General features: G+C 46.8%; 1 protein-coding gene and 1 long non-coding RNA gene across 7 annotated transcripts in view; one reads left to right on the plus strand and one right to left on the minus strand.

Moving 5' to 3' along the window:
- Sertad2 (SERTA domain containing 2) overlaps positions 1–26,167 on the plus strand; it is a 114,223-nt gene that overhangs the window by 22,526 nt on the left and 65,530 nt on the right. The window lies entirely within an intron of this gene.
- Positions 20,964–26,165, minus strand: LOC121832683 (uncharacterized). The gene is made up of 3 exons (XR_006076333.2): positions 25,984–26,165; positions 22,383–22,624; positions 20,964–21,237 (listed from the first exon to the last, which is right to left on the minus strand). It is a non-coding gene; the product is annotated as an uncharacterized LOC121832683 (long non-coding RNA).

Genomic DNA, 26,167 nt, shown 5'->3' on the forward strand with positions numbered 1-26,167 from the left:
TAGGAACCAGCGTTCAGTTTCCTAGCTTCTTGGTCTGGATTGTGCTCTTCTCTGTCTTGGGTTCTGCTCCACAGCCATCCCCTCAACATTTCTGCCTCCAAATCATCCAACAGCAAACACCTCAGGAGAACTCAGTTAGAATCCAGTGACCCTGCCCTCACCAAGTTCTCCAGGGCTCCAGAACTTGACATAGTTTTGGAGTTTGCTTAAAAACAAAAACCAAAACCCCCAGGTAGGCTTTGACAATGGTCTCTGCAGTACCCTTCTGCTACCATGTATCTCACTGGCTTCTAATCAGTACAGAGACAAAAACAAGAGTATAAATGATGTATGCATACATGAATTTTGCTAAGTTCCTGCTTCCATGTACCAAATTTACCTTCAGATGTTCTTTATTTCATTTTAGCAGTAAAGACCAAAATAGAATTACAATAAAATGTTTTTGTAAAGATTTATTTTTAATTGTATGTGTTTGGGTATTTTGCTGGCATATGCATCAGAGTGCCACAAGCGTGCAGTGCCAGCTGAGGCAAGAAAAGGGTGTGAGATCTCATGAAACGAGTTGTAGACTGTTGTGAGACACCAAGTGGGGTGCTGAGAATCCAGCTCCCATCCTCTGAAGAAGTAATAAGTGGTTTGAATGAGAATGGCCCCATAGGCTCAATGGATTTGAATGCTTAGTCACCAAGGAGTAGAGTTGATTGAAAGGATTTGAAGGAGGAGGAGGAGGTGTGGACTTGTTGGAGGAAGTGTGTCACTGGGGGTGGTCTTTGAGGTTTCAAAAAGCCCATGCCAGATCCGGTCTTTCTCTGTGCCTGCAGATCAAGTTGTAGCTCTCAGCTACTTCTCTAGCACCATGCCTGCCTACATGCTGCCATGCTCCTCGCCATGGTGATAATGGACTAACCTTCTGAAACTGAAAGCCAGCCCCAACTAAATGCTTTCTATTATAAGAATGGCCCTGGTCATGGTGTCCCCTCACAGAAGTAGAACAGTAGCTAAGACAAAGGTTAATAACCTTCAATCTTCGGTGGAAGCGTTTGCATCCATAGCCTCCCGTCTCTTCAGCTGCATTGACAGACTGAAATGGGAGCTTGGCAGTCATGCCTGTGGAACACGTAGGATGCGGGTGGAGAGGTAGTTTCTGGCTGCTCTCGGTCAGCCTTGTGGCTCTAATGGAAAGATTAGACTATCTCGATGACACAGTTAGGAAGAGGGAAAGGCTTCTCCGTCAAAACATAGCAAGGAAAGAGTGATAAGTGTGACTCTTTCTGATTAATTTTTATTCGTTGAAAGACAGATTAGAGAGAGTATCTAGAACCCATATAGAAGCAGCTTGTTTTCAGAATATTTAATGAACTGCTGATGGGGGGTGTCCTCGCCACATATGGATAAAGTCCGCAGTATCTAGAAAGCAGGGAGGGCGGGACCTGACCTGTGTCTCCACAGCTCCTCTCCTGGGTATCATCCTTCAGATGCAGTCTCTCCTGCCCTCTGATCTCACTCCACATTTGAAATCTGCTATCGGGGACCTCAAAGAACTTACGCTAATGTGAATCACATGTTACCTACCATTTTAAGTAAAAAAATTGACTATTTTCCATGAAAACGATTATGGGCCTAGGGATATAGCTTAGCAGAGAGACTTGCCCAGCATGTTCGAAGACCCGGACTCAGTCAGTGTCTGCTGTGGAAAAACCAACCAAACCACCACCACAAGAAGATGAGTTGTGGACACGAACATTTTGTACTGTTTTGTTTGGGACAGAGGATCCAGCCCACGACTTTGAGCAGGTGTTGAGAGTCCTCTACCTCTGGTCTCATCTCCATCCCAGATGACACAGGCTGCTGTTATTGTTCTTTTGTTTTTCTAAGAAATACCTAACTTTTCCAAGACAAAATACTAACAGATAGAATCTTTTAAAGATGGGATCTCACTATGTAGCCCTGGCTAGCCTGGTAATTGCTATGTAGACCAGGCTGGCCTTGGACTCACTGCTTTTGCCTCTGAGCGTTGAGACTGAAGGTGTGTGTCACCAATCCCATGAGAACATGTTGTTTTACTGTGGCAAATCTGTTTGACATCAGCCTTGATCGAGGACAGCTAGATAATCCTAGCTGCTTTTCTGTTCAGGCGGTTATGTGTTCTTTGGGTTGAAGTATATAATGAAAATGTGGTTTCACACAGACACGTAATTGGGAAAAGGAGGAGTATTTAAATAACCTTTTCAGATAATTATGGATGTTCTTTTATACTCAATTAAAACTTGAAAGGTTGGGGTGGTGTAGGACCTAAAGCCAGGTTCCTGAACTGTTATTGTTTGTTACATTAAGTGTGGCTTGCCTTGACTGTTGAATAGGCTTTTACTCATACCTGACTAGGGAATATCATCCAGTGATTACTTGGGAAATACTGACTTACTGAGTTATGCAGCGCTTCCCACAGCTGACATTTTTCGTTGTCCAGCATTAAAATATCACACTGTTAACTTCACCCGAGTTCAGCAGGAACACACCAAGTGTTGGGAGGCGTCACGCTCGGGTGGCAGATACAGACTGTCCCAAATTCTCATTTTCACATGCAGGCCTGAGCTTTATTGCTGCCACCCAAGCTACCCGCCAGCCCTTTCAATTCTGGACAACCACAGTGTGTGTGGCTGGCTCGCCAGCAAGCAGGAATGGCCCTTGCTTGACCCAAAGCAGCCCGGTCTGTTCAGAGGCAAACAAGGGCAGTGCCCTGTGGACCTTGCCGAGTCCTGTGCTTGTGTGCTCTCCTGTTACCTCACACAGTGGCCAGGCCTCGTGCTCAAGGGAGAGGGCTCATAAAAGAAATACTTTGTTTTTTTTTTTTTTTTTTTTTTTTTAACCTGGGCATTCTGACGCTGATCTGGACATGAGGGATGTACCACTGTGGTTCTTCCTGACTTTGCCTGTGTGGAGGCCCCAGCCCTTTAACCTATTCAAAATTCCCACCGTGAAGGAGTTATACACCAGAATTACGACAGTGGTCTTGACTGTGCATCCCTTGAAAGAGTCCAGGGAGCACCCGGGGCCTGCGTCTCACCCTTGGGGGGCTGCCTGAGAACCGCTGCACAGCTCTCACGCCTGGGGTCCCTGCAGCCTGGGTTGGGGCATGTAAGATTGAAGACACAGCTGGAGGGGGCTTGTCAGGTGCCGGGGACGTTGTGTGTTTTCTTGTGGAAGGAACACTTGTTTTGGAATAGGCAAATATTATAAAATTTTATATATTACTATAAAAGAGCTTTGATTTATTTTTTAATTTTCTCGCTCTGTGTCGGGGATTCTTGGCACTTTGGTGACGACTTCTATACAAATTAACCCAGTACGCTCTAGGACCCTACTCACCACACTAAAACCGGCGTCCTTGCCAAACCTACGCTAACCGGGATGATTGTTTTAGTACATACACTCCTGCACCCAAACCATGCTAGGAGCCAGTCGGTGCCAAGGAACAAGAGGACAGGCTTCTCTTTTCTTTTTTCCCCTTCCTTCCTTCCTTCCTTCCTTCCTTCCTTCCTTCCTTCCTTTCTTCCTTCCTTCCTTCCTTCCTTCCTTCTTTTTCTTTTTTGGTTTTTTGAGACAGGTTTTCTCTGTGTAGCTCTGACTGTCCTGGAACTCATTCTGTAGATCAGGCTGGCCTCGAACTCACAGGGATCCTCCTGCCTCTGCCTCCCGAGTGCTGGGATTAAAGGCAAGCACTACCACTGCCCGCTGAGAAGATATTCTTGTTGGGAGCTCCGGAGAATGGGAAGTTCATGGGTTTCCTCCACAGGTCAGCTCCACTGTGGTCCAGTTACCTTGGCCATGGAGAGATGGAGGATAAACGTCCTTTGCTTCCCGCACTGTGCACACACTGAAGGCCGTGCTTGGCAGTGTAGAAAGCATGCCTCCGTGTGTGTAGTCAGTCTCTGTGGGCTGCTTTGGGGCTTCATTTTACAGAACAGGCTGACCTTGAACTCACAGCAGTCCTCCTGCCTCAAGCCTCCTAAGTGCTGATACCACAGTTTAATCCTCCACACTCATTTGTGTTTTGTTTAAACTAAGAATTACTTTGTGTGAGCCTGAGCTAATTTCAGACCCCAGCATCCACACAAAGCCAGGCATGGCGGTGCGTGTTTGAAGTATTTGAAACTCTAGCCCAGGGAGGCTTCCTGGCTAGCCGAACTAATGAGCTCCAGATTTAGTGAGAGACCCTGTCTCAAAAAATAAGGTGGAGAGTGCTTTACCTGGTGAGACCACCTGACATCGACTCTGGCCTCCACACATCACGCACTAACGAGCGGGACCATCCAGGAATATGTAAGTAGCATCTGAGGCCAGGACAGGCCCTTTGTTTAACAACCAGGGTCCAGATTCAGTGAATACTTTCCTTATCAACCTCAGCCACGATAGATATTATTTGTAAGCATATGGTCTTAGTCTGAGTGTTTCACAAGTTAAATATAACAGAACTCTAAATGAATCTGCTAATTGTGCTCTTCCTAATGCATCTCAAATAGGGCAGTCTCTAATTATAAGCAGCCCCTCCTTGCAAATGGCTGCAGCTCTTGCCCCAGTTTGCCCTTCTAAGCAGGCCCTGGGGCTGCAGCTGCAGTTGTGGCGCTCACAGGGAGTCAGTTGTTGTGGAGGAAGGGAGGCGCTCTCCGGTGAGGCAGTTCCCAGGCGGTGGACCGGGAGCTGGGCCGGGGTTGTAAGGTCCTTCCTGCATGCTGTTGTTCCCTACCTTACCCTTGCTGTACGCTGCTGAACTCGGTGACAGGTTTGCAGTGATGGGCGTCTGCTTTTTGGTTGTTGTTATTTCTTTTTCTTTTTTTTTTTTTTTTTTTTTTTTTTGAGGTAGGGTCTTGCTATGTTGCCCAGGTTGGCCAAGGACATGTCCAAGCAAGTCCTTCTATTTCAACTTCTCGGCGCTGGGTCCAGCCTAACACTCGTGTTTAGCACATAGCAAAGAGGTTATAACATGAGGCAGAAAGTTGGGATATACCACCTCCCAGCCCTGTGACCTTCGAACGGGTTCCTGCGTCTTCCCAGTTAAGTCTCTTTTACCTTCTATGAATAGGAATTTTTGGAGCTACCTCCCAGAATTATCATTCAGCTTATATCATCCCATATCTAGGACATGGTGCACTCTCAGTACGTGATAACTCTTGGGAGATTTCAAACCAAAAGAAAGCTTATTAATGATCTGTGCAGTGTAGATTATTCTTAGACAACGCTTTGTTTCAGGGGTCTCATTGAATCTGTTCCCTGGGGCAGTTGGCATGGAGAAGGCAGTAGATCTGGAGGAAAGGGCAGGTGGAGATGGGGCGCTCAGGAGATCCAGAGCATCATGTGGAGCTGGGAAACGGGGAGAGGCGGGACATCCTAAAGGTGGGAGGAGATGTTTTCCCTGCACTGGACCCTATGCTCACTGTTGCCAGGACATGAGCTATTAGTAATGAGTCCTGTATCTGCATATTGACTGCTCAGTTAATCAACCAGAGATTAAAACAAACCACCGTGTTTGGGCCCTTCTAATCCATCAGTCTGATCATTTTCTCCTCCTAGTTTTCCTCCTCTTCCTCCTCCCCAGAGCCTCCCTCACATAGCATAGACTAGACTTGAACTTAATATGTAGCCAAACTGGCCTTAAACTTGACCCTCCTGTCTCCATTTCCCAAGTGAATTTCTGTTAGATCCAGCAGCAGTGGTATTGTTGGTCAGGACTGGGAAGCCTTTGAAATATGTGTGGGGTAGAGTGAGGATATTTGTGAAGGACAGCCTGGAACTTGACCATCTTGACTTCTATACAAAGAGAACTCCCCACACCACACACACACCTCACATGGGTGTGGTCCACCTTTATCGTGACTTTGGGGGATAAAGCTTTTAAGGTAAAAATATTTATTCACAAGTGGCGACAAGATGTCCAAGGTACCATGCATGCCAAGTAGAGGCATACATTATTAAGGCAGTGCAGAACATGTAGTCAGTGCCAACAGGGAAGTCTTCTGCTGCATACCTGTTGAACTGGATTTTAAGGAAGGTAGTTTCCTAGACTTGGTGTGATGTGATTTCAGCACTGGAGAGCCTAAGGCAGGAGGTCAGCCTGGGCTGCACAACAGAGGCCCAGAGTGGTGATGGATATGCCTTTAATGTTGGCATTCTGGAGGCAGAGACAAGTGGGTCTCTGTGAGTTCAAGGCCAGCTTGGTCTATATAGTGAGTTCAAGGCTAGCCAGGACTACATAGTGAGACCCTGTCTCAAAATAAACAGGGTCTAGGGTTATAGATATGAGAAGAGGGGAAGCATTTCAGAGATGGGGGAATGTGATAGAGAGAACCTGGAGATGGTGCACCTCAAGGCAGTATAGGTGACTGGTTCTGGGTGGTGCTAAGGGCAGAGATTCTGACTTTAAAGGGGTTAACAAAAAACAAAAACAAAAACAGGTGGACCAGGTAAGGAGAGACTTGAGGCTTCTGTTAAGGAATTGGACAAGCTGGTGCAAGTGCAGAAGAGGGGTGATAAGTGGAGCCAGAGGAGGTGTCTTTCTGTAGACAGAAGACTGGAGGCAGGCAAGCCTTCATGGACATATCTTTCTTGAAGAAAAGAGGCTACATGAAGGTGGGATGGGACTGTGTGTGAGAGCCAAGGTGCATGTGAGCCGTGCACAGTGGCTGTGAAGATGGAATGGGACAGAGTGTGTGAGCCATGGACAGTGGCTGTGAAGGTGGGATGGAAGGTGTGGTGAGCCACAGACAGTGGCTGTGAAGGTGGGATGGTGTGGTGAGCCACGGACAGTGGCTGTGAAGGTGGGATGGTGTGGTGAGCTGTGGACAGTGGCTGTGAAGGTGTGGTAAGCCGTGGACAGTGGCTGTGAAGGTGTGGTGAGCCGTGGACAGTGGCTGTGAAGGTGGGATGGTGTGGTGAGCAGTGGACAGTGGCTGTGAAGGTGGGATGGTGTGGTGAGCAGTGGACAGTGGCTGTGAAGGTGGGATGGTGTGGTGAGCAGTGGACAGTGGCTGTGAAGGTGGGATGGTGTGGTGAGCAGTGGACAGTGGCTGGGAAGGTGGGATGGTGTGGTGAGCAGTGGACAGTGGCTGTGAAGGTGGGATGGTGTGGTGAGCCGTGGACAGTGGCTGGGAAGGTGTGGTGAGCCGTGGACAGTGGCTGGGAAGGTGGGCTGGGAAGGTGTGGTGAGCCGTGGACAGTAACTGGGAAGGTGTGGTGAGCCATGGACAGTGGCTATGAAGGTGGGATGGTGTGGTGTGGTGAGCCATGGACAGTGGCTGGGAAGGTGTGGTGAGCTGTGGACAGTGGCTGTGAAGGTATGGTAAGCTGCGGACAGTGGCTGTGAAGGTGTGGTGAGCTGTGGACAGTGGCTGTGAAGGTATGGTGAGCTGTGGACAGTGGTTGTGAAGGTGTGGTGAGCTGTGGACAGTGGCTGTGAAGGTGTGGTGAGCTGTGGACAGTGGCTGTGAAGGTGTGGTGTGGTGAGCCGTGGACAGTGGCTGGGAAGGTGGGAAGGTGTGGTGAGCCGTGGACAGTGGCTGTGAAGGTGTGGTGAGCCGTGGACAGTGGCTGGGAAGGTGTGGTGTGGTGTCTGTGGACAGTGGCTGTGAAGGTGTGGTGAGCTGTGGACAGTGGCTGTGAAGGTGTGGTGAGCTGTGGACAGTGGCTGTGAAGGTGTGGTGAGCTGTGGACAGTGGCTGTGAAGGTGTGGTGAGCTGTGGACAGTGGCTGTGAAGGTGTGGTGAGCTGTGGACAGTGGCTGTGAAGGTGTGGTGTGGTGAGCCGTGGACAGTGGCTGGGAAGGTGGGAAGGTGTGGTGAGCTGTGGACAGTGGCTGTGAAGGTGTGGTGAGCTGTGGACAGTGGCAGTTGGGGTGATGTGCAGATAACTGAATGAGAACAGGACAAGAAGCTCATTATTCTATTTCACCCACCCTTGCATAGTGTCACCATGTTACTGTGCAAGATCTAGGCTGGCTGGCTTTAATCACCATTTGAGGAGGGGAGGGAGGGAGAGAGAGAGAGAGAGAGAGAGAGAGAGAGAGAGGGAGGGAGGGAGGGAGGGAGGGAGGGAGGGAGGAGAGAGAGAGAGAGAGAGAGAGAGAGAGAGAGAGAGAGAGAGAGAGAGAGAGACCATTCAAGTGTGGCCACTGCAGTCTGCTTGTGACTACCGGTTTCTGCTGGACTGTTTGTAGACACCTCTGGAAGACTGTCTGACTTCCTCTTTAAATCTCATTCTCCATTGCCAGGTGTTCCTTACGTGATGGCCCAGACGGACGGAACCCCTTTGGAGAATATGAGCACAGTTCCATGTAGGAGCGCAGAGAACACTTTATTTCAAAGTAGGAAGAGTTTTGTTGTGAGCCCACGCACACAGCACACGGCAGCCCGACCAGCATCTCCAGGGAGGCAGGGGGGTGTGGCTGTGCATTGCCTGGCTGCCCTGGCCCCCGTCACGGGAAGGTGGAGATTGGTGTGACTCCATTCAGTGAAAGGGCTCAGGAGGAGGAGAGCTGGCTGTGCTGCCCCAGAAGGGCACTAATTAGGCAGAACCGTACAGAAGTCTGCAGGGGGTGAGATCAGGACCGAGGCAGGCAGAACCGTACAGAAGTCTGCAGGGGGTGAGATCAGGACCGAGACAGGGCTTTCCCTAGGAAGCCTTCTCCGTCTGGAAGGAACTGAAAAGTCCGCACGTAACAGTAAAAGACAACGGAACGCTGGAGAGAGTGCCCAGGCATAGCCATCTAATCACTGTGTTTTTGCAGTTTGCCTCGTTTCATATATGTGTGTTTTTATGTAGGTGCAAATAATACTCAGTATGATGCTGTATCCCAGAGTGTGCACTTGAAATTGTAATAACGATTTTATTGTATTTCAAGATCATTTTTATAGTAGAAATTTGTTATGAATAATTCCATTGTGCTTATAACTCAGAGTCAATCAAGCCATCTCTAATGTTTTTAAAGTATTATTTCTCATTTTTAGATCCTAAACATGGTTGTATATGTCCTCTGCTTTTGTTCAGTTATTTCCCTAGAATCGACCCCACAGGTGGAGTCAAGGGTAACTATCCTTAGGGTGCTTACCACAGCTCTTCCCTGAAAATAACCCTCTATCTGCTCAACACTCAGGTAATCCACCTAGAAACTATGACGTTGTCTTCTTTTACCACAGTTTTGATGTTAATTTTTAAATCTCACATTGACAAAGTATTATCCCCTTAATTTAACTTTTTAATTTTTTCTTTTTTTCAAGACTAGAGATTGAACCTCATGTATGCGAGGCAAGTGCTCGATTGCTGAGCCATAGCCCTAGTCCTGAAGTTTAGCATCTTCAAAATACATCTCCATTCATAATTTAAACTAAAAATTAGTTCATTAATTTGTAACTAAGTGAGCCACAACCTTTATTATGTTCAGAAAACCATGTGTATTACCTTTTCTGTTCTGTGATGTTTCCAGGTTTATATCACTATTATTAAAGCTCTAAATCTGTGTAAAATTAAAAGTTTTCTTCATAATATGCTATGTCAGCTCAGTCATATTGACACATTTAGCATGTTTTGAAATTTCTCAAGTTTGATGTGGTAGCTTATACTTATAATCCCAGCACTTGGGAAGTCAAAGCAGGATTGCCATGAATTCAAGGTCAGGTTGGGCTATAAAGCGAGACCTTGTGTCTAGGAAGAAAAGAAGGAAGGGAGGCAGGACAGAAGGACGATGGAAGGACAGACCATCCTGGCTTTATTTCAGCTCATTTATACAGATCTGACAAGTGAAAGTACAGTGTTTTCCATAAGCTTTCAGTTACCTTGCTTTCAGGAGGCTTGTTTTCCAAGGACTTGTTTTCTGTATGTTCCATACCTAGCTTTGTAAGCCTGAAATAAGCTTTGTGTCCTGCGTGGCTGAGTAGCCTGCCAATCTGCCCACATTCTGTCCCTTCCAGCCCATCTATTTATTCCTCACTCCCAGATTCATTTTCCTAACACACGACCTGTTGGCATACCTTAGCAGACTCTCCATTTCCACATGAATTAAGGGTACACTTTTCACCTTGGCCTTCAGAACTATCCCTATGCCGATCACAAAAATGGCACAGGAACCTCAGTATGCCATGCAGCTCCTTCCTCACCCAGATTTACCTAGTTAAAACCTCACCCCCTTTTAAAGCTAGCCAGTTGAAGCTCCGTGAGTGAGGGCCACGGCTCATGGCCCTGGAGACACTCTCATGCTGGCTTTACACCACAGCTCGGGGCTTTCGGCCTGGTGCAGGCCTCTCCATGGGTGGGCTTCTGTCCTGGAGGTGGGGCCTTGTGCCTCATGAGAATAGCTGAGTTGTACATACAGCAATCCTGGGCCCAGGGGAAGTGTCGCTAAGTCAGTGTTAGTGAGGTAGAGTAATAACAGTGTCACAAGTCTTGTGGTCCAGCAGATGGACGCTCCAGCCACAGGTCTGTCTATCTAGACCTTCTCAAAGTTGCTGGATTCCCCAGCCCTGATCTACACATAGGCCTGAAAACAGTGCTTCTTCATTCAGTATGAACATGAAATGTTAGCACGTGTGGGCACAGAGTCAGAGCAGATGTTTGGTATGTATTGGCAGGTCTAAGTCCTTCGTGTTTTAACCACACAGCCTGGCTGCCCTGTGAAGTGCACCACTAATACCATTTCCCAGAGGGAAAACTAAGACCCGGGAAGTTAAGTGGCTTCTCAGGGTCACACAGCTAAAGGCTGAGGATTTGGGACTCAGTCTTCAGACCTACCTGCCTGCAGTGTGACTTCTCATTATGGCGTGCTGTTGTTGAATTGTTGGCGTCTTCATTTTATCCCCCTCACCACCCGCCTGGTCAGCACTGTCTCGTTTAGGGCTGTGGACAGTTCCTCATACTCCCTGTGGCACCTAAGAAGCACTTCCTGCGTAGAAGAGACTTGACGCTGTCTGGCTTGATGCCTTCAGGGGCCCTTTTGAGCCCCTTGTCTTCTCCAGCCCCCTCTGCTCTGGTTGCTTCATGGGAGAGGAAGAATGCCGCCACACTCTCCTTTCATGTCGCCACACTGGCTTCTGTGGACTTTGGGGTCACTCCTTGAAAGCCCCTTTATATTAGCATTCTTCAAAGGGAAAAAAATGAGGTCTGCACGCATCCTATGTCACTTAAAATCTAAAACTTGATTTAATCAGAATTCCTTTCCATGAGTAATCTGAAATCCCATTTTATAGTAATCATTGTTTTGCTTTGATATTAAGATTTTGAGGGTTGTTTTTTACAGCACTCTTTTATTACCACATCAATATATGCTCATTACATGTAGTAGTTTGAATCACAATGGCCCCTGTAGGCTCATCTGTCTGAATGCTTGGTCCCCAGTTAGTGGAACTGTTTGGGAAGGATTAGGAGGTGTGGCCTTGTTGGAGGAAGTGTCACTGAGGGTAGACTTTGAGGTTTCAAAAGCCCATGCCAGGCCTAGTCTCCAGTCAGTCAGTCAATCAGTCTGTCTGCCTGTCTGTCTGTCTCTCTCTCTCTCTCTTTGGATCAGGATATGAAGCTCTTAGCTGCTGTTCCAGCACCACGCCTATCTGCTTCCTGCCATGATGACCATGGACTAACCCCCTAAAACTGTAGCAAGCCCCCAGCTAAATGCTTCTTTTATAGGGGTTGCTGTTGTCATGGTGTCTCACAGCACTGGAACAGTAACAAAGCATTACAGGAAGCTAACAGTGCAGTGAAGAGTTTGTTTAAAAATAACTATGGCCGGGCGATGGTGGTGCACACCTTTAATAACAGCACTTGGGAGGCAGAGGAGGTGGATCTCTGTGAGTTTGAGGCCAGCCTGGTCTACAGAGCAAGTTCCAGGACAGCCAAGGCTACACAGAGAAACCCTGTGTTGAAAAACATAAACAAATAAACAAACAAATAGACTAGGCTTTATTTTGCTACTTAGTGATAATCACTTTTAACATTTTGATAAATGTGCTTCTTGTATTAATTTAATTACTGCCTCTGTAAAGTTAGATACCAATGATACACACTTTATTTTAGTGTTATTCCATTGTATGAGTTATAAGTATTGTTCTTGACTGGTTTAAAAATAATTGAGGTAAAAAGAAGGTAGAATTTATGTACGCTCCTGACAGTCACCATTGGGCATTCATTACTAACATGTTCTTAGTAAGACCTACATAGACTTTTACCCAAACTCCATTTCGGATTCTGTCTCAAGCAGAAGAATAACTGGAAGACAAAAATTCCGGGCTTGGGGAGAGTTTGGAGGTGGTTTCCTCAGTGGATGGCAGGTCCTGGCCTTCACCCTGTCCTGCGAGTCTCTCTACTGGAAACAAAGCTGGCTGTGGGCTGCGCATTGCTGGATGGTACTTGATGCTATACGCCTTGCTTTTCCATGTGCCTTGCCAAATTGGTTTCCTGACCATGACCTTGTAGTTCAGCATTTCCTCTTCCCTCCACCCGTTTCCTCCCTTCACTTTTGATCACTGAGCCCCCCCCCCTTTGAATCCCAGGGCAGTTAGTTATGTGGTAGCCAGAGCTACAGTCAGGAGACCCCACCCTGGTCTCCTGAAATTCTTTGGAAAAGTACATTGAGGGGTCTGGACTCTGTAACTGTAACATGACACCACCAGGCAGTGTATATAAACTTGTCTTTCTGTTGTGCACAGCAGATGTTGGAGCGGTGAAACATTGTTTCTTCATTAGTCTTGGCATCAGCCTTGCCCCTGAGGATAATTTTCAACTCTTACCTGACATGTATAGTTCGGCCATCTTGTCCAGCCCTGACCTCTCCCCTGGCTGGACTTCTGAATGTCTGTGTACTTTGAAAACCTCTCTGATAAGTGTGTCTTGTCCCTTTAAGCTCAGACCCTCCTAAATGGACTTCATTGTGCTGCATACAGACCTGCTTTCGCTGCTTGTTTTTTTTCTTTCCTGTGGAACCCGATACCTCTGTCTCCTGGAGAACCAGCCGTTAGCACAGGCAGAACCCAGCAGAGTGCCCAGACACCGCCTAAGTCACAGCTGAGGAGTTTCCTTGTAGATCATTAAGGTCACTTCGAAAACATAATTTTAAAAGTCTTAGTAACCATATCTATTAAAATTATAAATTATGGGGGGATCTTAGTAATAGTTCTGTAGGATATATAACTGTAAGTAACTTTTGCTGAAGGGATAATACATAGAAAAGCATATATTTTCAGATGGGATCCCCACCCCCCACCAGATGGTCTAGAGATTAATGCAAGCCCAATAAAAGTAGTAGTGGAATTTTTAAAAAAGTTGTTTACTGTTCCTCTGTCTCTCTGTGTGCGCGTGTGTGCGCGCGTGTGTGGGCATGAGGTGCCATAGCACCAGCGTGGTGGCCAGAGGACAACTGTGGAGTCAGTTTTCTTCCGACGTGGGTTTCTTCTTGGCTTGGGAAGCTAGGTGGGTGATGGTGCCTTTTGCTGACAGAAGAGACAGGGAAAGGAGAGTGTGTTCTGCCTTGGACCCTTTGAACTGAAAATACCAATAAGATGTCTCAAAGGAGATGTAGAGTCAGGTATTTGAATCTGTAGTTCTGAATCTCATTAAAGATGTAGTGGAGATTCGCTTGGGAGACATCAGCACAGAGCCCACAGCTGACAGTCGGAGGTGGTTATACAGGAAGAGTATTTAAGTGACAAGATAAGGAGGGAATGCCTGAGGGAGGAGAGCCTCCCAGAGACTGAGAGGCAGAGGAACAATGTAGTCAACCTAAGAATTTTGGCTGAGTATAGTAATTCATGGCTGTAATGGTATGATTTGGGAGTCTAGGCAGGAGAATTGGGGGATTGGGACCAGCCTGGGCAACATAGAGATACCCCGTCTCAAAGGCAAACACCACCCTACCACCCCAGCCTTTCCTGCCAAAAAAGCTAAAACCAACAAAGAAAACATCCAAGCAAACTCCTCTCAGACAGAGGAGGTGAAGGAGGTAATAGGCTGTGGACCGACTCCCATGAAGGACCTGATCAGGGTGGGTCGAGTTAAAAGAGTGTGATGCCTTCTGTTTTCTTTATTCAATCAGAGGAAAACAATACAATTATGTGTGAGGGGGGTAGGGGAGGAGAATGTTTGGGCATGCTGGCTTTTCGAGGAGTTCTGTGGAGTTGGTTCTCCTACTCTGTGGTTTCTGGGGATCCAGCTCAGGTCATCAAGCTCATTCAGCAGGTGCGTTACCTACTGAGCCATCCCAGTTTTTGCTTGTCCCAGGAGAAAGCAATTCTGTTGTACAGAAGGGACAGGGTCTGGGAGAATGTTTGAAATGGCTTCTGAGTGGAAAGGAAAGCACACTGTCGTAGCAGGTGTTTGTGGACATAGTGGGATTTGAACTCTAGAGAGCAGCGTTGGAGTGAGGCAGAGTTGTGGGGCTGACGCTTGAGCTCAAGACTAGGTGGAGATTTGGGGTTGCTCAGTGGAACATGGACAACTGGCAGCCGCAGGATGTCTGGGCAAGGTTATTGAAGGAGAGGTCAGAGACTAGAAATCCCCAGTGAGGAGGAGGTCATGGTAGTTAGGGTTTCCTGTTGCTGTGACAAGACACCATGACTGTTCAGCTCTTTATTGGACCATCAAGTGTTTTAGACAGACACAGTAACACAGCTTCACAGAGTTAAACAAATGCAACATAAAAGAATGCAACACATCTTTGCATCATTAAACAAAATATTGCACAGCATAAATGTAACACATCTTCAACTAATATTCCACAACACATGGTGCTGGCTGGCTACATCTTGATATGAAGGCCACAGGAAGTCGACTGAGACACTGGGTGTTATCCTAAGCATAGGAAACTTCAAAGCCCACCCCCACAGTGACACACTTCCTCTAACAAGGCCATACCCACTCCCAACAAAGCCACATCTCTCTTTTTTTTTTTTTTTTCCGAGACAGGGTTTCTTTGTGTAGCTTTGCTCCTTTCCCGGAACTCACTTGGTAGTCCAGGCTGGCCTCAAACTCACAGAGATCCACCTGGCTCTGCCTCTCGAGTGCTGGGATTAAAGGCGAGCGCCACCACCGCCTGGCTAAAAAGTCACATCTCTTAATAGTGCCACTGCCTATGAGATTATGGAGGCCAATTACATTCAAACCGCCACAGCCACCAAGAGGTTCAAATAGGAGGGAAGGGTTACCGGTTGATGCGATGACTCTGGCTGCGCCTCAGAACCACTCACAGAACTGGAAGGGTCGCCCTCTCCTTCACCAGCACCGAGAGTGGGACCTGAGAGTGGGACCCGGGTTCAGTGCTTCTCATACCATGAGCTTCCCGTTGGCGGTGGGAGAGATGGAGGAGGAGGGCAGACACAGCGGGAAGTGAGTTGTCGGTGATTTGACGGAGTGTAGTGTCAGTAAGTAGTAAGACAGGATTATCTCAGTTTGTAGCAGGGAAGCTGGGTGCAGACAGTTTCGTGCTGCAAGTCAAGTAAGTGGAGACATTTGTGCCAGGTGCTCTCCAGTTTCCTCGAGAGTGAATGCTGTTGTCAGCCGTTGCCTGTGTGTGGCTCTCTGAGACGTCACGTGAGACTTGAGAATGAACTAAAGCTATAAGGAACGTAAGAGACCGCAAAGCCACAGGGATGGCCTTGATGGCCAGGAGTTGCGTTCTGTAATTACCTGGTTTTACTGCTCTGTTATTGAAGTAACATACAGTGCTTGTGCATGTAGTGGGGTGATACCTGAAGCAGGAGACAGGGTTTCAAGTTAGCCTGTGAGGCAAAAATGCATTTGTTCAAAATGGCTCTTAAAATCTCTTAGGAACGTAAATGGTAGGGACTAACATTCCATCTACATGGGGACAGTTTCCCCAGCAGCAAGATGGAATTGTTCATACAGTGACATTGGTGGGGAAAATGTGACTCAGACAGGTGGTGAGCACGCCTTTAATCCCAGCACTTGGGAGGCAGAGGCAGGAGGATCTCTGTGAGTTCGAGGCTAGGAAGGCAAGTTCCAGGACAGCCAGACCTTTTACACAGAGAAACCCTGTCTCAAAACAAACAAACAAACAAACAAAGTAAAGTGACTCTCTACACTGAAAGAACTTACTCAGCTTAATTAAATATTGTTGTTAAGGACAAGTACTCAGACTACTGAGGAAGAATACTTAAGTACTGAGTATATAAACGGGATAAGGATACTACCTAAATTGTTATTTCCCAGCTTTCTTTTGTAATTTGAGCATATATAATAGAATTTGAGGATTAAATTCATGATAATGCATGACTCACTGTATTTGTATTTCTGGTGTGTGTGTGTGTGTGTGTGTGTGTGTGTGTGTGTGTGTGTGTGTGTTGTATAGTATGTGTATGTTTTAACACAGGCTGGCATGTAGCCCACATTGACTTCTGAATTGCTGTATACCCAAGGATAACTAAATCTCTGCTCTTACCGCCTTTGCTTCATGTGTACTGGGATTATAGGCATGTGCCATTACATCTGGCTTTGTATTTGTAGTTTCTGCTTGCCCAAAATTATTTTTAAGAACGTATACTAGTTGAGAGCTTAGTCTTTGAGACGTGGTAGGGCATGCTTGTAACTCCACTCCAGCATTTGTGAGGCTGAAGCAGGAGGTGTGAGCTTAAGTCGGGCCAGGGACACATTCTGATTTGCAGGCCAGCCTGGGCTGCCGTGGTGACGGGTAGTTTTGGTTGTGGACTTGATTGTATTAAGAAACACCTAGGGCTTTAGTGAGGTCTTTGAGTGTGTCTGTGAGAGCTTTCTGAAGAGGATTAACTGATGGAGAGCCATCCTGAATAGACCCATCTCTCTGTAGTGCAGTTACAGCCGCCGCCTCCTCTCCCCCCACATCTTCCCTGCTGTGCTGGAACTTACCCTCTTAAACCAAGAGCCAAATAAGCCTTCCTCTGTGGTCACAGCAACGAGAAGTAGCTAACACAGCGACATCAGCGACACTCACAGTGTGCTCACGGCACTTCCTGTCTTTCTTCTGATCACCTCTCTATAAAGTCAGCGTGAAAATAATATCTACTGGGTAGTATAGAGCCAGGGACACAGATCTGGCTGTAGTGACGGTGTGTGCTGATTTGTGAGTGTGGTGTTAGTCTACAAGGCCAGAGTTTTATTAGAATGACCTGTGACCCCATAGATCATCTTGCCTTTCCAGTCAAGCATTGCATGAAAGAGCTGCTGGCCAAGATCAGATGCTTACTATGAAAAGGGACGGAGCTGTGACTTTAGAAGGATTGAACCTACCTAAAAGAGACCACTCTTAAAACCCAGAACAAAACAAATACACTTGTCAGGACACAAAATCAGTCTTTGCATCCAGGCGAGTGGTAAGTAATTAAGGTAGTAGATTCCTACTCTGTGGATTGTTTCAACCCCAGAAGATGGTACTCTAGTACCAAAGGCAGACTTTTCTGGCGGCATGAAGGATGAGTTGCTAGGTTTTAGGTCTTGAGTGTGGGGCCAGGCAGGAGAGGCTTTACTTTAAAAGTGTGTCCCTGTTCAAAGGGGCAGTGCCGTGAGCCTGGACCTGGGCTATAGATGAAGCAGAGAATTGCTAAAAAGGAAGCAACCTCTTTTGATAGAGGGAAACCCGTAGATCCACAGTGGAAGCATTTCCAGCACCAGGCTTGTCTTCTTTTATCATGGTAGCAAGTAAAGAGATGTCTGTGTGCCGTGAAAGAACACAGTCACCGGGCTGCACGCGTGCCCGACGCTCACAAGCCAGGCAGCGAGCCTCTGAGCCTGTCTGCTGGCCCTGCTTCGTCCCACAGAGCTCCTCAGCTGCCTTAGTTAGGTGTGCACAATTCAGAAGAGCAAGATAAAGCTGTTTTAGGACAGCCAGAGCTACATAGAGAAACCCTGTCTTGAAACAAAACAACAAAGGAACTTAACCCAACTCCCAAACTTCTTTTTCCTTGGGATATCCATATATATAAATTATATCCTCCGGTCATGAGGATCTTTTTCTGGCACTACAGATGATGACCTTTTTCCATTGCAGCATAGTATTCTAGCATTGGCTATATTCTATTCAGAAAGTCTATTATTGGGCATTTGTGCTGTTTTTTCATTCGTTTTTTATAAGCGACAGAGTGCTGGAAACATCATACACTCTTCTGTCTTTGCATATGTTCCCATTTTTCTCCACAGGATAAATTCTGAAGAGTCTATCGATACATGTTAGACTAGTTCATAATGTTGGTGGTTTGCTCCGGGGACTGTAGCAATGCATGAGAAGGCCTGTGTTGTCTGTTCACTGTCTTCTTTCCTGATGTGACTAGTTCATTATTTTAGTAACTTTCCCATCCTACGTGCTGAATGTTGGTGTCTTAATGACAAACAATATAGATACTTTTTTTTTTAACCTTGCCAGGATTTATTTTGGAAGACTACAGTCTTTCTACATTTGTTTGCTTGCTGTCACTCCATTTTGCAGGATGAGATAGCAGGTAAAGGTGCCTGCAGCCAAGACTGACGATCTAAGTTCAGTTCCTGGGACGCAAAGAGTGGAAAGAACTTCCCAAGATTGCCCTCACCCCCCAGCACACCCCCTGCCTCCACACACACACAGAGAAGGAAAAAAAACATAAAAATAGGGACTGAAGCTGAGCAGTGGTGATACACATCATTAGTCCCAGCACTCGGGAGGCAGAGGCAGGAGGATCTCTGAGCTTTAGGCCAGCCTGGTCTATGGACTACAGAGCCAGTTCCAGAACAACCATGATACACAGAGAAACCTTGTCCGGAAAAACCAAAAAAAAAAGGGGGGGGGGAGGCCGGAGAGATGGCTCAGTGGTTAAGAGCACTGGCTGTTCTTCCAGAGGCCTGGGGTTCAATTCCCAGCACCCACATGGCAGCTCACAACTGTCTGTAACTCCAAGATATGATGCCCTCACACAGACATACATGCAGGCAAAACACCAATGACATAAAAAAGAATAATAGATAAATTTTTAAAAAAGGAGTGGTGCTGGAGAGACGGCTCAGCAGTTTAGCACACTAACTGTTCTGCCAGAGGACCCAGGTTCAATTCCCAGCACCCACATTGCAGCCCACAAACGTGTAGCTTTAGTTCCAGTTCCAGGGAATTTGACACCCTCCTCTGGCCTCCAAGAGTACCAGGCACTTATGATGCACAGACACACCTGCAGACAAAACACTCACACACATAAAGTGAAATAAATAATAATAATAATATGATAATTTTTTAAAACTTCATTTATTCCTCATTAATGTCAGTACCTTTTTGTGTACTTATTAGCTAGTAATCTCACCAATTACAGTCACCATTTTTTTGTTTTATTACTATTTATTGATTGTTACATAGTCATGTCTATCTTTCTCCACCTTAAAATCACGCACTTTTTCATCCCTTGGACTAACCAGGCTTTTTGGTTGCAAAACTAGAAACTGACAGTGGCCTACTTCAGTCACAGCGGTGTTGGGTCCTCCAGCATTCTGGCAGGCTGGACGGGAAGAGTCCAGGAAGTTTGCAGGCCGGCATCGGAGGAGGGCAGTGACGACAGGGATGGCCTGAGTTTGCCGCCGCCGCGCACATGACGGATGGGGTCAGTGTGTTCTCACTTCATCTCGGTGTTTACCTGTGGTTCATTGTCTGCTGTGGTAGCAAAGACAGCCAGAACCAGCTTTCGCCATCTTAATATCCCGTGTAGAAAGAGGGCACATCCCAGGCAGTGGGTGTGCAAACACCTTGGTGTTCAGTCTCTAGAGGCACATCCCAGGCAGTGGGTGTGCAAACACCTTGGTGTTCAGTCTCTAGAGGGCACACCAGGCAGTGGGTGTGCAAATAAACACTTTGGTGTTCAGTCTCTAGAGGGCACACCAGGCAGTGGGTGTGCAAACACCTTGGTGTTCGGTCTCTAGAGGGCACATCCCAGGCAGTGGGTGTGTAAACACCTTGGTGTTCAGTCTCTAGAGGGCACATCCCAGGCAGTGGGTGTGCAAACACCTTGGTGTTCAGTCTCTAGAGGGCACATCCCAGGCAGTGGGTGTGCAAACACCTTGGTGTTCAGTCTCTAGAGGGCACATCCCAGGCAGTGGGTGTGCAAACACCGTGGTGTTCAGTCTCTAGAGGGCACACCAGGCAGTGGGTGTGCAAACACCTTGGTGTTCGGTCTCTAGAGGGCACATCCCAGGCAGTGGGTGTGCAAACACCTTGGTGTTCAGTCTCTAGAGGGCACATCCCAGGCAGTGGGTGTGCAAACACCTTGGTGTTCAGTCTTTTGACCTGTTTTGGGGGTGTAGGCATCAGTGAGCCCATCATTGTGGCAAGGGGCATGCAGTCTTGGGTTGACCAGGCCAGGGGCACATAGCCATCCCTGGTATTGAGAGTGGAATCGACTGGAATGAAAACCGGGAGGAGCAGGACTTTGCACTGCGCAGGGAGCTCTTCTGGAGGGAGGGGCCAGGTGCAGCAAAGCAGTCCGGGTTCTCTATGCTGCGCCGTGACGCCTGCAGAATTCACGGGATTCTACACTCAGCTGTGCAGAACGCTGCACAATGTATTTGTTACATCTAGCTTTTTCTTACTATACATCAGTCACTAGGAGGAAGGATACTAAAATGCCAATAAGGCTGCATGAGAGCCTACCTTAAAAAAATTAGTATCAACTGATCAGTCAGTAAAATGCTAATATGGAAAGTAAGTCTCACTCTCTATAATCAATTATAAAAAGAGCTGGTTGTAGTGGCAGACTTCAGTAGGGTATGCTAAAGATGTGGAGTCAGGAGGATCAGGAGTTTGAGGCCAGCCTGGGTCATAATCAGTTATAGTAAATGAAAGAAAGCTGCTTTGTATTGTACACAGGAAGCATGGATCCATCCCCCCCCCCCCCCCGCCCCCTTTTTTTTCTGGAGCTGAGGACTGAATCCAGGGCCTTGTAGGCAAGTGCTCTACCACTAAGCTAAATCCCCAACCCTGAGCATGGATTCTTAATATGCAAGGTTCATATACGGTAAAGATGTAAATTTTATTGAAATCCTGTGTGGTATCTGATATAGACATGGTTAGAGGCCTAGATAGTAGCATATACTAGGAAAGCTAAAAATATAAAGCTAGGGGAAAAAAAAAAAACAATCTCAATCACATGCCTAAAAGTGTCACTTCTCTATGTGCGACAAGGTGGTCCTCCAGTCCTTTTAGGCCATTCCCCTGTTTGAGTCGCCGCTTGCTCTCTCTTATAAATATTTTCTCTCCTGAATGTCCGTAATGTCCTGTAACAAGCAGAGAAACATCAGGAAAACACCGTGCTGTCATGAAACAAACATGGGTCTTGAGTGTGTCCCCTCAAGTGGGGGAATGATGTGATAACAACCTCAAAATGTAAGGGTAAATGGTTATGTAATAATAGTAACTTGTCACAGTAATTTGAAGTTACATTTGGGAGGAAAGTACCGCTTTCTTAGAATATCCTTTGTGAGGTCCAGGATATTCATAGGTAGTTGTGTTTAAAAAATAAACAAAACAAAAACACTCTCTCTCTCTCTCTCTCTCTCTCTCTCTCTCTCTCTCTCTCTCTCTCTCTCTCTCTCTCTCACACACACACACACACACACACACACACACACACCTTTAGTCCCAGCATGGGAGGTGGATGAGGTGGATCTCTGTGAGTTTGACCACAGCCTGGTCTATAATGCCAGTTCCAGGACAGCCAGGACTGTTACACAGGAAACCCTGTCTTGAAAAACAAAAACAAAACAAAACAAGCAAATAAGCCAGGCTGCATTTCCGAACATGGCCTTGGGTATGCTTGTTCACGGACTTGTTTAGTTTTGGATCCCAGGATCTAGACTGGGCCTTGGTTGTAAGAACAAGAGCTCTGACTGAGCTGTGGCCCCAGACCTCAGTCTCTCTTGATAGGTGTGGTCTAGCTGTGGTAGGAGCTTCTCTGGGGACCAAAGGCAGGCTGCCATGTCCCAGCCAGGGTTTCCCCAGTGCTTGAGGTTCCGTGACATGGGGCCCTGGTGTGCAACCATAGTGGTCTCTGCTTCTGAAGTGAAGGAGTCCTCTGGAGTTAACCCAGCCCAGCCCAGCCTGTGTGGGTTGATCAGCACTTTTGCGTATTGATGGTCTTATTTTTTTGACACTTTGCAGTTGAATGATTTATACAAATTTTAGTCCTTGGGCAAACATTATATTTGGTGTCTAAGTACAGAATTTAGCAGTAAATAATTTTATGACAGACCGCATTTGGTATGCCTAGTTATTCAGGGACTTACACACACACACACACACACACACACACACACACACACACACACACACACACACACACGGAGGGACTTTTTAGTCATACTTCCTCTCTGTTCTTAGTCATCTGTTCCTTTTATGGTAGTTATTAGCAAGTGGCCCTCACCCTTCTGTAACGCTCAACAGTGTGAGCTCGTTCCAGCCTTGGCTGTCGTGCTCCTCCGTGCAGTTGAATTACAGGATAGTCAGCGCACACTTGTGAAAACACCATCTAAGTGTTGGTAGAGTCTCCACATGGCAGAACCACAGCTGGTAGTAGATCAAACTCTTGAGATCTCTGAAAGAATTTCCTCTCTTAAGGTATGTTCTCTCCTCGTACACTACTTCCTGTCATCCATCACATTGGAACTAGTAACAAGAGAACGAAAGTCAACGTTAATGAGGTGTTGCTTTAATGCATAGGAAAGAAGACGTTTTCTTCATTCTAGGCAATCAGAAGTGTTGTGCACTTTTAGCGACTTGACCCTGGTGATCCTGGCAATTCAGTGTTGCACAATTGCATCATCCTACCTTCCTGAGTACGGAGGAGCCTAGTGTTCACCACCACCTGGTCCTTCCCACCTGTAACAGCCATGCTAAATTGCGATCCTGTAAGCGTGCACCAGAAGCATTTCTTGTCACCTTTTCTAAATGTCTGATAAACATCACCCCAACTTCTTCTAACCCTTCTGCTCTCTCCTCAAACCAATAGACGCGGTTCCCTAAACTGTCTGTCATTCTCATGTATCTGAAAGACACTGGGACAGGGCTTGAAAACAGCTCTAAAGGTAATGATTAATTAAGGTAAGAAAACCAAGATTTTGGTTGATGAGTCAGATGAAATGGTAGGTCTTCCTCCAGACCTCCGGCAAGGCAGTGTGTTGCAAAATATCTTCTAAGGTCTGGCAGGCAGATGACTCAGTATGTCCCGACAGACTCCTTGTCTCTCCCCTGGGCCCCTGCCTTCCTTTCCTAAGTTCTCTACCTCCTCCCTACCTGCCCTCTGTCCTGTAGTCATCTAAACTGGAATCCCACTCCAGCCTCCCTGCCCTCCTCTCTTCGCATCCAGTCCCCTGACGTCTTGGGATGGGAGCAGTTAGGTCCTGGCTCCTCTCGTCCTCAGTTGTCTTACCCAGCAATGATAAGCAGGGACATTTATCTACTGTAATCTACTGCAGATTCCATTTTCTTTCTGTACCATGGCATGGAGAAGTTTGGAACACACACACACACACACACACACACACACACACACACACGATGCCTCCAGCGACTCCTGGCTTCATCACTGCCACCTCCCGAATGCATTCAATGTTTTAATCGCATCAGAAAAGTCTCAGTGTCCTAAATGGACTTTGCCATTTCATCCTAGTCTTGACCATCAGTTCTCTGCCTCTCTCTGCTTCTGCAGGTCAAATTTGCACAATCTAAATGTTCTCTCTTCCTTGGCCTCACTAGGCACAGTTGTGACTTTGTGACTCCAGAGTTTATGCCCCTAATAACTGTACTGTGGGGAGCCAGTTTGCTCTCGCCCTAGAATTACACTACCTGGGTTCAGATCCCTATGAGAGAGGGACCATTTTTTCCATTAACTGATGACGAAACCTGGGCATGGAGGGTTTAAGACCTGTGGCCACAGAGCTGGTGAAAGGAGGAATCAAGTTTGATCTCAGGCACTTCACCACCACACCAGGCTACCTCCTAGTAAGTGCTTCTTAAATGTGTTAGAACAAATGTGATCCAGATAAATAGGCCTGTGAGGGAGTGTGGACAAAATCTAACAGAAAGAGATGTGGCTAAGAAGGAAATCATCAGGCCAGGCATGGTGGTGCACCCCTTTAATCCCAACACTCTTTGTTTTTTGAAGAGAGGGTTTCTCTGTGTAGCTCTGGCTGTCCTGGAACTCACTCTGTAGCCCAGGCTGGCCTTGAACTCACAGAGATCCTCCTGCCTCTGCCTTCCGAGTGCTGGGATTAAAGGCGTGCGCCACCACTGCCCAGCTAAACCCAACTCTCTTGAGGCAGAGGCAGGTGGATCTCTGTGAGTTCTGACCAGCCTGATCTACATAGAAAGTTACAGGCCAGCCGGAGATACACGGTAAAATTCAGTCTCAAAACAACAACAAAGAAACAAAGAATAAACAACAAAAGCTTTCCAAAGCCGAAACCACTCAAATCAAGAGAAAGAAACACTTATAACCGTAACTAACACCAGGAATAACCAGTGCTAATGACCAAGAGTGTGTCTGGTCCTTTCAGATGTTTCTTGGTTGGAATGCTGCTTCATTAAGAACACAAACTTCCTTTAATCCCAGCACTTGGGAGGCAGAGACAGGCAGATGTCTGTGAGTTCGAGGCCAGCCTGGGCTACAGAGCGAGTTCCAGGAAAGGCGCAAAGCCACACAGAGAAACCCTGTCTCAAAAAACCAACCAAACAACAACAACAAAAAACACCCCAAAACACCAAAAAAAAACCACAAACTTAATACCTCAGATTAGTTTAAAACTAAAATTTTAGGGGTTAGAGAGATGACTCAGGTTAAAAGTGCTTACTGCTCTTGCAGAGTGATATTTGTGCTGAAATGTGGTGATATTTTTATTTGTGCTTTAATAAATAAAGCTTGCCTGGAGATCAGAGGAAAAAACCAAGCCATTATAACTAACTAAACACAAAAGTCATGCAATGTTAGCACACGCCTTTAATCCTATCACTTGGGAGGCAGCGATCTGTCTGGATCTCTGTGAGTTCAAGGCCACATTGGAAACAGCCAGGTGTGGTGGCACACGCCTTAAATTCCAACACTAATTAACCATGAAGGTCTGTACAGACAGACAGGAAGTGACAGAGCAGGGCAGGAAGAGGAAGTGATGTAGCTGGACAGAGAGCAAATCACCAAGGCCCATAGGCGTGGGTAGACAGGAAGTCACTTGCATTTGGAAGCTGAGGTATCAGTGAGGTGAGGTTGGCTGTGGCTGTTCCGATTCCTCTGATCTCTCTCAGGCTTTCACCCCTATATCTGGCTCCATGATTATTTTTTATTTAATAAGACCGTGTAGAAATTCGTCTACAGCAGAGGACCCAGGTTTAAATCCCAGTACCCACATCAGGTAGCTTACAACCACCTGCAACTCCAGCTCCAGGAGATCCGACACCTGTCCTCTGTGGGTGCCAGCACACATGTGTACATGCCCCCCTCATACACACACATGATTAAAAACAAATCTTTTAAAATTGTATTATTCTACATATATGCTAATGTTTCATGGTATGTATGTGAAGGGCAGCTTTATAGAGTCTGGTCTCTCCACCTTCAAGTTGGCCTCTGGGGTCACACTCAGGTGTGTGTGGCGAGTGTCCACCTACTGAGCCTTCCACACTGGCCCTAAAATACGTTACAGTGAGGATTTTTTGCCCATCACCATTGAGTAAATACCTCAGATAACTAGCAAACTGGACAGAAATGCATGAAAGGACTGTTTCATATACTAGACACCAGCAGCGTGGGCCTAATGTCTGACAGAGTGAGTCCTGAGGTCACCATTGGTTCTGCTAAAGCATGACCCATCTATAGTGTGCCTGAGCTGAAGAAAGAGGTGTAGGGGTCAGTGAAGCTAAAGAGCTTGGTGTGTGTGAGGGCAGATGCCAGAGAGGACAGAACCATGCAGAATAAGAGCCCCACATATCTACATAGGGTCCCTTAAGTCAGGAGAACCCCAAGCTGGGTGTACCTTCAGTTAAACTTGTATGGCCAGTGTGTGGGTGGGTCCCAGAGCACCCCCGAGTTTGGTCATATCCTGGGAGAACTCACAGGACCTAACATACAATCACACTTAGGGCTACGATGTAATCCAGTGGAAGGACACAAAGCCCCCCCCCCCAAAAAAAAAAAATCAGCAAAGGGAAGAGGCATGT

Source organism: Peromyscus maniculatus, chromosome 10, assembly GCF_049852395.1.
Source record: "Peromyscus maniculatus bairdii isolate BWxNUB_F1_BW_parent chromosome 10, HU_Pman_BW_mat_3.1, whole genome shotgun sequence".
NCBI classification, from domain to species: Eukaryota; Metazoa; Chordata; class Mammalia; order Rodentia; family Cricetidae; genus Peromyscus; species Peromyscus maniculatus.